This window comes from Chiloscyllium plagiosum, unplaced genomic scaffold (genome assembly GCF_037043375.1).
Source record: "Chiloscyllium plagiosum isolate Xiang-an unplaced genomic scaffold, Cpla_swu_hap1 HiC_scaffold_48, whole genome shotgun sequence".
Taxonomy (NCBI): Eukaryota; Metazoa; Chordata; class Chondrichthyes; order Orectolobiformes; family Hemiscylliidae; genus Chiloscyllium; species Chiloscyllium plagiosum.
The window spans coordinates 38,173,442-38,185,283 of NW_028270186.1; the positions used below are offsets into that span (position 1 = coordinate 38,173,442).

The following is an 11,842-nucleotide window of genomic DNA, read 5'->3' on the forward strand; positions in this document are numbered from 1 at the left end:
ATTTATTTTGGAAAAATAAAACTGATTGAGGATAGCGATCGCTTCGGGAAGGGCAGGCTGAAGTTTGAATTCGTGAAAAGCCAGTTTTATGGATCGTGCAACGAGTCAGCTCACCCGTCTTTGTTGCGTAAATGGTCAACACGTTCATCCATTAATCGAACAGTTGGTGGTTTGGGACCACCCAGGGTCGGATCTCTCACGGCTCATACTTCATTGGTTTTCTTTCCAGCACAGCTGCGGGTTTTTAATGTGGTCAGGAAAATGTTCCCCAAACAGGAATCTAATCCGGAACAAGAAAGGAATTTCTGTATTGTTTTAATGGCTAATGTAAAGGAATTTGGATTTTCAGAATCTGAAACAAAAATATGAAATGCTGGGGAAAGTCTGGGGTTTGCCAGTACTACTGGGAGAAAGCGGAGTTCAAATAACTTCTGATGAAGTTCTGAAAAGTGGAATCGCCTTTTCCCAGCCCAGATCCTGCTCGACCTGCTGAGTATTTTCCTGCAATTTCCGCCTTCTTTTAAGCTGAATATCGATTCCACCTATCGGGGTGGAACACCTAGACCCACTTTGTCCCGACATTTCATCGATTTGAAAGCTGAGGTGTTTGAATTCAAATAAACCAAACAATGATTCAGAACTGCTCAGGTCACCAGAGACAGAGACCTGTAAATGACTAATTCAACAGCCTGTCCACGGGCTTATGTAGTTGTGGCCGAGTGGTTAAGGCGATGGACTTGAAATCTATTGGGGCAATTCTACGCAGGTTCGAATCCTGTCAACTATGGTAGAGGGCGGAGTTTGCTTTGGATTTTCTTTTATGGGATTCAGATCACGGCAGAGAGAATCCTTTTATTCAGGTCATGAATGGTGGAAATCTCCAGTGCACTCAAAGAACTGCACACTTGCATTGCCAAATTTGTTTAGACTCGTTACGACACAGGGTAAACCCTCCTGCTTAATATAAAACACAGAAACGATTTATGCCGTACAGTAATCTGCAAAAATTCGATCGGCCAAGAACGGCACAAAGTAAAAATTAAGAACTTTATTTCTAAAGTAAAAGAGCAATTAATTAACAAATCACGATTGACAATGCATTTCTATTACTCATTGTGTCGTTCCCTTCGATAATACTATTCAGATAAAACTCCCAATTAAAGTTAACAAAACAGCTCTTCTTTTTTCGAAGCCAGGCAGCTGCAGGTTCTTTTCTTCGGATCTTCTTGTGTCTTCTTTTTCCTTGTTAGGAAATTCTGTGTCACACGTCACTGATCGAAAACGCATTTTTCAGAGATATCTTTTTTCAAGAAGATTGTTACATGCAAGGACTTGGCAGTCCTCCTCTCAACTGTTCAATGTCCCCCGTATCATACTCCAGAGAATCTGATTGTGTCATTGCTTTTTAAGATTTTCAATAGACACAATACAAATTTGAATTGAAATTAATATTTTATTCTGGATAAAATTTAAACTGAGTGGTCAACTCGAAATGTTTATGTCTCTCGGCAATAAACTAATTGAGTTGTTCGACCCAGTATTACGTTGTATTCTTGATAATGCTTGTTGCAGTGTCTGGTTATTCTGCTGCTTTTAACAGTCATAGCCGTGCACCAATATGTTTAAAATACCTCGCCTCTTCAGGAAAAATGAAGAAATGTTTTCATTTTAATTTTTAAATACTTTATACCCTGACATACCGATAAATTTCATATAATATCGCCTTAACGTTTTCCTATATATACACATAAAACATTAAATAAAGACAAATCTCGTCTAAACGCCATAAGTTGAATCTGCGATAACCTGTCTATGAATGCATTCTACAGACATGCAACATATACAATTTATAAATTGAAAGTCTCTACCAAAAGAAGCCAACGAAATAGTATCATATTCTTATATATAAAACATTTTAGCGGATTGTGGTCAGTGTGCACAACCGTTTCTGAACCATTGTTCGGGCATATACATTAAATTTGTAAGGCCAGTACAAAAATCAATAGTTCTTTTTTTGATTGTGGAGCATTTCCTCTGCTAGATGTTGATTTTCTTTGAAAAGTTACCAACTGGCAGTTCATTCTCATGCTTATTTTTCCTGTTGAAGTACAGCTCCAACTCAAACGTCACTACCATCGATGGCGAATTTAAACGTTTTTGAGAAGTTTTCTGTCGGTAAAACACGACAGAGATCCCCTGTGGACATTCCCCTCAGCAATAAGTATACCGTTTTGGATACTGCTGTGGTGGGGTGACCTACCAGAGGAAAGCCATAGCGGTCAGTTCTCTTGCACTGAGCCTGACACTCTGGCAAAGAAGGGAAGGAGGCAGAATAGAAAAGTACTCGTGGTAGGGGACTCGATAGTTAGGGGAATCGACAGGAGATTTTGTGGTCAGGATCGGGAATCCCGGAAGGTATGTTGCCTCCCTGGTGCCAGGGTCCAAGACATCTCCGATCGGGTGTATAAGGTTCTAAAAGGGGAGGGCGAACAGCCAGAAATCGTGTTTCATATTGGCACTAATGATATAGCTAGGAAAAGGATCGAGGATATAAAAAGTGATTTCAGGGAGTTAGGACGGAAGCTGCAAAGCAGGACGAACAGCGTAGTGTTCTCTAGTTTACTACAGGTGCCACGATATAGCGAGGCGAGGAACATGCAGAGGGCGCAGCTTAACACGTGGCTGCACAGCTGGTGGAGGAGGGAGGGCTCCAAATATGTAGATAATTGGGATGCATTCTGGGGAAGGTGGGACCTGTACAAGAAGGACGGGTTGCATCTGAACTGGAAGGGGACCAATGTCCTGGGTGGAGGTTTTGCACGAGTAGTTCGAGAGGGTTTAAGCTAGTATGCCAGTGGGGTGGGAACCTGAGCTGTATACCGGAGATGAGAGTTGATGCAGATGAGGCAGCAGCAAGAGGTAGACCAGCTCGTGGGAAGAATTTTCCTGGCAAGAAACCAAGGTATCAGTTAAAGTGTGTTTGCTTTAACGCAAAGAGTGTCATGAATCAAGGTGACGAACTTAGCACATGGATCAGTACCTGGTGCTATGATGTTGTGGCCATAACAGAGACATGGGTTTCTCAGGTGCAGGAATGGTTGCTGAATGTTCCAGGGTTTAGAGCATTTAAAAAGAATAGGGAGGGGGGAGAAGGGGAGGGGTGTAGCACTACTAATCAGAGAGGGTATCACAGCTACAGAAGCTTCCATTGTCGAGGAATATCTGCCGACAGAGTCAGTATCGGTGGAAATTAGGAACAGCAAGGGAGCAGTCACCTCGTTAGGGGTATACTACAGGCCCCCCAATAGCAGCAGGGAGATGGAAGAAAGCATAGCTCGGCAGATTTTGGAAAAGTGTGGACGTAGGCATTGTTGTAATGGGTGACTTTAATTTTCCCAATATTGATTGGAACCTCCTTCGCGCAGAAGATTTGAATGGAACTGTTTTTGTAAAATGTGTTCAGGAGGGTTTCCTAACTCAGTACGTTGACAGGCCGACGGGGGAAGAGGCCATTCTAGACTTGGTGCTCGGCAATGAGCCGGGGCAGGTATCACATCTTGTGGTGGGAGAGCATTTTGGTGATAGTGACCACAACTGCCTCACATTCTACATAGCTATGGAGAAGGATAGGATTAGGCAAAATGGGAGGATATTTAATTGGGGAAGAGGAAACTATGATGCGATTAGACATGAGTTAGGAAGCATGGATTGGGAGCAATTGCTCCATGCTAAAGGCACTATAGACATGTGGAGATTGTTTAAGGAGCAGTTGTTGCAAGTGATGAATAAATATGTCTCTCTGAGACAGGCAAGAAGTTGTAAGATAAAGGAACCTTGGATGACGAGTGCAGTGGAGCTTCTCGTCAAATGGAAAAAGGTAGCTTACGTAAGGTGGAGGAAGCTAAGGTCAAGCTCAGCTCTACAGGATTACAGACAGGCAAGGATGGAGCTTAAAAATGTTCTGAGGAGAGCCAGGAGGGGGCACAAGAAAGGCTTGGCAGAACCGATTAGGGAGAACACAAAGGCATTTTACACTTATGTGAGGAATAAGAGAATGGTCAAAGAAAGAGTAGGCCCGATCAGGAATAGCATAGTGAATTTGTGTGTGGAGTCTGAGGAGGTAGGGGAAGCCCTCAATGAGATTTTTGCTTCTGTCTTTACGAAAGAAACGAACTTTGTAGTGAATGAAACCTTTGAAGAGCAGGTGTGCATGCTGAACTGGATAGAGATAGAGGAAGCTGATGTGCTGAAAATTTTGTCAAACATTAAGATTGACAAGTCGCCAGGCCCGGACCAGATTTGTCCTCGGCTGCTTTGGGAAACGAGAAATGTGATTGCTTCACCACTTGCGAAGATCTTTTCATCCTCGCTCTCCACTGGAGTCGTACCTGAGGACTGGAGAGAGGCAAATGTAATTCCTCTCTTCAAGAAAGGAAATTGGGAAATCCCAGACAATTACAGACCAGTAAGTTTGTCGTCTGTAAGGTGTTAGAAAGGATTCTGAGGGATAGGATTTATGACCATCCGAAAAAGCATGGCTTGATTAAATGCAGTCAACACGGCTTTGTGAGGGGGAGGACATGCCTCACAAACTTATCGAGTTCTTTGCGAATGTAACAAGAAAAGTTGATGAGGGTCGAGCTGTGGATGTGGTGTATATGGACTTTAGCAAGGCATTTGATAAGGTTCCCCATGGTAGGCTCATTCAGAAGGTCAGGGGGAATGAGATTCAGGGGAACATAGCTGCCTGGATACAGAATTGACTGGCCAACAGAAGACAGCGAGTGGTAGTAGAAGGAAAATATTCCATCTGGAAGTCTGTGGTGAGTGATGATCCACAGGGCTCTGTCCTTGGGCCTCTACTGTTTGTAATTTTTATTAATGACTTGGATGAGGGGATTGCAGGATGGGTCAGCAAGTTTGCAGATGATACAAATATTGGAGGTGTCGTTGACAGTATAGAGGTCTGTTTTAGGCTGAAGCTGGACATTGACAGGATGCAGAGATGGGCTGAGAGGTGGCAGATGGAGTTCAAACTGGATAAATGCGAGGTGATGCATTTTGGAAGGTCGAATTTGAAAGCTGAGTACAGGATTAAGGATAGGATTCTTGGTATTGTGGAGGAACAGAGGGATCTTGGGATGCAGGTACATAGATCCCTTAAAATGGCCACCCAAGTGGACCAGGTTGTTAAGAAAGCACATGGTGTTTTGGCTTTCATTAACAGGGGTATTCAGTCTAAGAGTCATGAGATCTTGTTGCAGCTCTATAAAACTTTGGTTAGACAGCACTTGGAATACTGTGTCCAGTTCTGGTCGCCCTATTATAAGAAAGTTGTCGATGCTTTGGAGTGGGTTCAGAGGAGGATTACCAGGATGCTGCCTGGACAGGAGGGCTTATCTTATGAAGAGAGGTTGACCGAGCTAGGACTATTTTCATTGGAGAAAAGGAGGAGAAGAGAGGATTTAATTGAGTTATACAAGGTAATGAGGGGCATAGATCGAGTCGATAGCCAGAGACTATTTCCCAGGGCAGAAATGACTAACACGAGGGCTCATAGTTTTAAGCTGGTGGGACAAAAGTATAGAGGGGATGTCAGAGGCCGGTTCTTTACACAGAGAGTTGTGAGAGCATAGAATGCGTTGCCAGCAGCAGTTGTGGAGGCAGTGGAATTGGGGACATTTAAGAGACTCCTCGACATACACATGGTCACAGAAATTTGAGGGTACATACAGGAGGATCAGTGGTCGGCACAACGTCGTTGGCTGAAGGGCCTGTTCTGTGCTGTACTGTTCTATGTTCTATGTTCTAAAACTGGTTTTGATGGTTAATATCGACTTCAAATTGTCGAGTGTCTTCTGGCATGGTACTGTCCACTGAAACGTTGTGTTCTTATTCAGCAAATCGGTTAACGGTGCCACTACACGAATATAGTTTGGAACCGACTTCTGACAGAGTCCGCTGAGTCTGAAGAATTGAAGAAACTCTTTCTTCGAGGTTGATCATGGAAATCCCTCGGTACCCTTCGTCTTTACTTTTCATGGGCGTGGGGGGTGGGGGGTGCGACTCAACCTCCCATGACCGATGTTACATCCCAAGAACGTCACCTCTGCTTTCGTCAATTCTGTTTTATTTATGTTTGGCATCAGTTTTGCTTCTCGTGGTCGTTCAAAGAGCTCTGCCAACAGTCTTTTGTGTTCATTCCTTGAATTGCTAAAGATCACGACATCGTCCAAATAGTCTGCACAGTTTGTCAACGCAGCCACAACTCTGTACATGTGTCTTTGGAGTGTGGCGGGCTTGTTCTTCAGTCGAACGTGCATCACTTTAAACGAATATAGCCTGTATGGAGTTACAAACGCAGAAATATGTTCACCAACTTTGATAATAGTATCTGCCCGTGGCTAAGCAAAATGCTCGCATGATGGCCCATCTGATCAAGATCCTGTTGTAATCTGTGGTAACCTTCTTTGCTGTCGACTACATCTCCAATGTTGATGTCATCTGCAAACTTACTGACTATGCCACTTATGCTCACATCCAAATCATTTATATAAACGACAAAAAGTAGAGGACTCAGCACCGATCCTTTTGGCACTCCACTGGTCACAGGCCTCCAGTCTGAAATGCAACCCTCCACCACCATCCTCTGCCTTCTACCGTTCAGCCTGTTCTGTACCCAAATGGCTAGTTCTCCCAGTATTCCTTCAGCTCTAACCTTGCTAATCAGTCTCCCATGGGAAACCTTCTCCAACGCCTGCCTGAAGTCCATATAAATGACATCTACCGCTGTGCCCTCATGAATCCTCTTACTGTAATGGAAAATTATCCATTTACTGTGAAATGTGAAAGAGAATGTTTTTCTAACATTTAATGTTGTGCTGAGCTTTAAAACAATTCTTTGATGCGTTTTGCAGTCAGTTTGTCTCTGTTTCAGTTTGAGAAACAAACAACTCGACCTTGCGACAGTCGAACTCAGTGAAAGCAGAACTGTTATGTCCAAGACCAGGGGATGATAGAATAACAACTAGTGTTTTCCCAGTCTTTGCCCTTGAGTGTGTGATGAGAAACAGGATGAGGCAAGTATCTGAACAAAACTCAGACAACCCTTACATTGAGGCATCGAGATGAATGGACAGGGGTCAATTCTGCAGAATTGAAATATAGCTCCTTTCTTTGTTCTTGCAAGTAGTTGAGTCAAGTCGATTTAATTTTCACGACAGTAAACTTGGGAACTCGTCCCGGAACCAAGCATCTGGATGGGATTCTGAAGATTCCCACGAGGCGTAGTCGACAGCGCCTTGAAGGTGTTTCGCTTCATATTGAGTGCTGAATTGGCCCTTATGCGTGAGAGGGCTGGGAATCGGTCGATCGCCCAAGTGAATCGAATAAAGTCGGGGTAAGAATCGTGGCTTAAGTAATCCAACATAGAGACTCATTCTCATAGAATAAACACATCAGGAACATGCTTAAGTTAACTCTCGCGTGGTGTTAGAGCAAAACCCAAGGGAAGGGGATTGCCGTCTGGAGTCTTTCAGAGACAGCACATCTAAGGGTGGTTAAGACTTGGAGACACCACTGACTGATTTGGACTCACCAAAGGCGTACTGGATACTTGTTTTTTTAGGTTTAGGAAAACCAAGGCATTGAGGCGGACGTGTCCAATGCGAGGGGGGTCCTCCGGAGGTAAGTAAGCAAGGCAAAAGAAAATTATAACGGTACTGCGTGAGATAGAGAGACCTGAACAATTTGCCAGTTACACTAAAATTGGAGTCCAGCAAGAGCAAACAAAAGGAGAGCCCACACAGTACTTGAAATAGCCAACCGAAAATACAAGACATGCTCAATAATGACGGCCCAGTGTCTGTAAAGCAGTTAGAATTGTGGATCAAGGAATATAGTTTACCAGAGTGAGGACGTTTTAGTAATAGATAGCTTGAAATATTGAGGTGGAGGTTGGAGGAGAGAAAGAAAGAGAAAAGGAAGGGAAAATTGAACCTGTGAATTGGAGTGCTTTTTACATGTAAGGCTGAGGCTGACATTAGGGAAAGGAAATCTTCATTAAGTGATAGATCAAGTACACATACAAACAATAGCACACACGCAGACGCACACGGAAAACAACCCAACGAAGCTGCACAGTGTGTTAAATATGTTTCAGATTCTGTCCTTGATGACTGCCATCCAAGACCAACAGCCCCCCTACGGGATCCACCTGCTGAAGGTTCCACGTCAGCGGCCGCCGCCACAGGGTCTGCTGTATCACAGATCGCACGCCGTACATGCAACCAATTGAAGGAACAAGCCCAAAAGAAGGACGACCACTCCGAGAAGGAAAGGGACCCAGGGCCTCTTTGCGATCAACCCCAGACAGATGATGAGTCAGACAGTGAGGGTACTGCCGAATGATCAACTAACCAGGCAATTCTGCAAGCCCCAATGGTTGAAGTTGCAGGAATGAAGGTTATCCAGTGTTGGTCCACCGGCCGTGGACCATGAAGGATCTGGAAAGTGCCTATGGACAGTTGCCTGACTCAAGAGAGGTTGGAAGTAGTAAGTTCACCAAAGAAGTGACGAAATTCTCTACTGAATTCCGTACCATGTCACATGAGATGAGACGTTTCGTGGGACGAAAACTAGGTGCCGACGTCACTAAAATCGAGTATAATTGGCCAGCCACAAACATTCATGTCAGAGTAGCCAACACGCAAGCAGAGCAGAACGGAGACTTTAATGCTTTTGTTGCAGCGCTGGCAACCGCCTTAAGTGAGGCATTCTCAATGCGAATGGACATCACCAAAATAGCAAACTGTAAATAACTGGAAGGTGAGACAGGGACCCAGGACCGTTAGCGCATCACTGAAGTCCATAACGCCCGCTGTGGACTGAGACCGCTGTGGACGACATAACGGCGGCAGAAATCACGCCGTATGAGGGACACCTGAATAACAGCTTCATCAATGGAATGACGGACGAAATAACGAAAACAGGTAAAAGACACATTTACAACCTGGGACACGGGAAAGCTGAGTTTGATAGAATACATGTGATACATGCTGAAAAATTGCTTACACAAGAGAAGGATAAGCGGAAGCTAAAGATGGAACAGCAAGCACATAAAGCTCAGATTACTATGATGCAACTTATCACCCAGCCGTTGGAGGGAGGTGCTGCAGGAAGAGAGAGAGGCAGAGATGGAGGTCGCAGAAGATGAAGAGGAAGAGGTTGCGTAAGAGGCGTAGGCAGATGTAGGTCTGGTGGTTCCTTTTTTTGCAGAGCAATGCACCAGTGGGCAAGACAGTGCCCACACAGACAGCTTCAATCGGCCCTGGAGGCTGAACAGCGGGGTGACTGACAGTGAAAGGCTGAGGTGGAGATGGGCAGCCCACAATGTAAGCCTCTTTCTCTTCTGATTCGCTTCGGCTTCTCTCTTCTACTAATCTTACGGGCATTGAGACATGACCAACCTTTACGTTGAGTGCTGATATTGCGAAAAGTGGACAGTCTGTTCAAAATCACAACGATGCGTAAAAGTCGATGCCTACTTCTATGTTCTATGTGGAAGATTCATCAGTTCGCCTTTGGCAGATACAGGGGCAACTTACTCAGTCCTTAAATTAAGCCAGTTTAGACAATCGACGAAAATAAATATGAGTGAAAAATTCCTGAACACAATGGGTGCATCAGGAGTTCGTGATGCAGGAAAAATGTTCCGCACCCCTACTATGCAAAACTAGCCATGGCGAACATTCCAATTCTCCTTCTTGTTATCGGAATTTTGTCCTTTAAACATGCTGGGTCTGGATCTCATAGGGAGACTGGTGTTGGATTTGCTCAGTACTCCGACGAGCTTGCAGGTAATTCTAAGGGAAGATTTACCAGTGCAGGCTGTATAATATGTACATCTATGCGTGGCGATGAAGCCAGAGAGTGACAAGTTCAGTGAACGATTCACTCATCCTGGAAGCAAGCAAACATGTTAATCCTATTAACACCGATTTTCTTGCTGGAGATGTGCTGCACTGCACAGCAGACATACACCGTGACGGCCCTGACGAACCATATGAGAAGGATTGGTTCATAAGGTTGGTTAAACCAGATCAGTTGTTATTGTGCGACGTTTATGGGAGTGATCACAGATGTGCAGTCAGTCTGAACTTATCTAAGGTATCTGTAACAGCAGGCAGACCCGATATTTTGATGTGGAAGTCTCCGCTCCTCATATGTCCCTGGCGAAGGCGTCTGGTGGCCGGTGGCAGGATTTGGGACCATGAGTGCTAAAGGCACAAAGAATGAAAGGTTGGGTCTTCAGCGACGATGTGGTTGTCTGGTTCAATGCAGATATGCGCACATATAAGAAGAAACAAAATTGGCTAACTCAGGCAGATAGGACAGTCCAGGGAACCCCCGCTAGCCCTGAAAAGCCGAAGGGGGCAGCCAGGCGTTTCCCGAAGATAGAAGTCTCAGAGCCAAGAAAAGAGAATGGTTCCGGTTGAGTTGTGGGCAAAGGACAAACCTGATGTGGGCCTTATACCGGGCTGTGAATCATGCGAATAACCCCGAAGTCTGAGTATCATCCTTGCAGAGCGCAATACCCGTTAAAACACTAGGCCGTAGAAGGAATTACGCCAGCCTTTGAATCCCTCCTAAAGGCTGCAGTGATAATCCCCTGTGAAACCTTACTTGGGAGAACCTCCATTTTTTCTGGTCAAAAAGGTATACATTCCTGGTGAACCAGAGGAACGGAGGTTTGTTCAAGACCTGCAGGCAGTCAATAATGCTGTTGTCACACGCGCCCCAAATGTTCCCAACTACTATACTATATTACCTCAAATTCGAGCGGAGAGCCAATGGTTCTCTGTTGTGGATTTAGCAAATGCCTTCTTTCGTGCACCAGTGCACCCAGACAGTCAATTCTGTTTCGCGTTTTCATTCAAAGGGAAATCGTATACCTTCTCGTGACTTTGTCAACGTTAATGTGATTCCCCCACCTAGGCTCTACGCAGGAGTCTGGAGAGTCTTGTTCTCACCCAGTGGTCAGTGCTTCTACAGTATGTAGATGATAGCTTCATAGTGGCACCAACAAAGGAACAATGTCAGGAGCATACTCTTGCGTTGTTCTGCCATCTAGCGAAGGAAGGGCACAAAGCCAGTCTCGCAAAGCTATAATTTGTGAAACAATAGATGAAGTTCTTCGGTCACTTGCTATCTGAACAAGAGAAGGTCATTGGTCAAGACAGACTTCAAGCAATCCAGCAAATTCCAAAGCCTCACACGAAGAAATAATTTCTACCCTTTTTGGACATGTGCTCCTACTGTAGAATATTTATCCCAGATTACGCAAACCTTGAGACGCCCGTCAGTGACATAGCACATGGCAAAGGTTTGCAGAACCAGAGTCCGTTGCATTGAACCTCAGAGGCCGAGAGTGCCTTTATTAAATATTAAAAAGCGCTCCAAACTACACCTACAAGTGAATTGCGAACCCAAACAAACTTTTTGTACCAACAGTAGATGCGAAGCGTGACTAGATGACATCTCTGCAGTTGCAGTATCATGGGAGAAAATTGAGGCCGGTAGCATATTTTTCAGCTAAACTAGTCCCCATAGCGTCAGCATTGCCTAAATGTCTGCGAGCCGTGGCCGCAGCTAAAAAGGCTGTTGAAGCGTCCAAGGATATATTCGGCTATGGTGATTAAACACTTCTGGTCTCATATGCAGTATCCTTACTGCTTTCCGAGCAAAGGACCGCATGCATGTCAGCAGCACGTTGGCTCAGATATAATACTGTGCTATTGGAGATGCCTAACATTAGGATAAAGCGATATAAAGTCCTTAACCC

General features: G+C 44.7%; 1 non-coding gene across 1 annotated transcript; it reads left to right on the plus strand.

The window, feature by feature from the left end:
* Nucleotides 1–705: 705 nt before the first annotated feature.
* On the plus strand, nucleotides 706–787 carry trnas-uga (transfer RNA serine (anticodon UGA)). Its single transcript has one exon. It is a non-coding gene; the product is annotated as a tRNA-Ser (tRNA).
* Nucleotides 788–11,842: the final 11,055 nt, after the last annotated feature.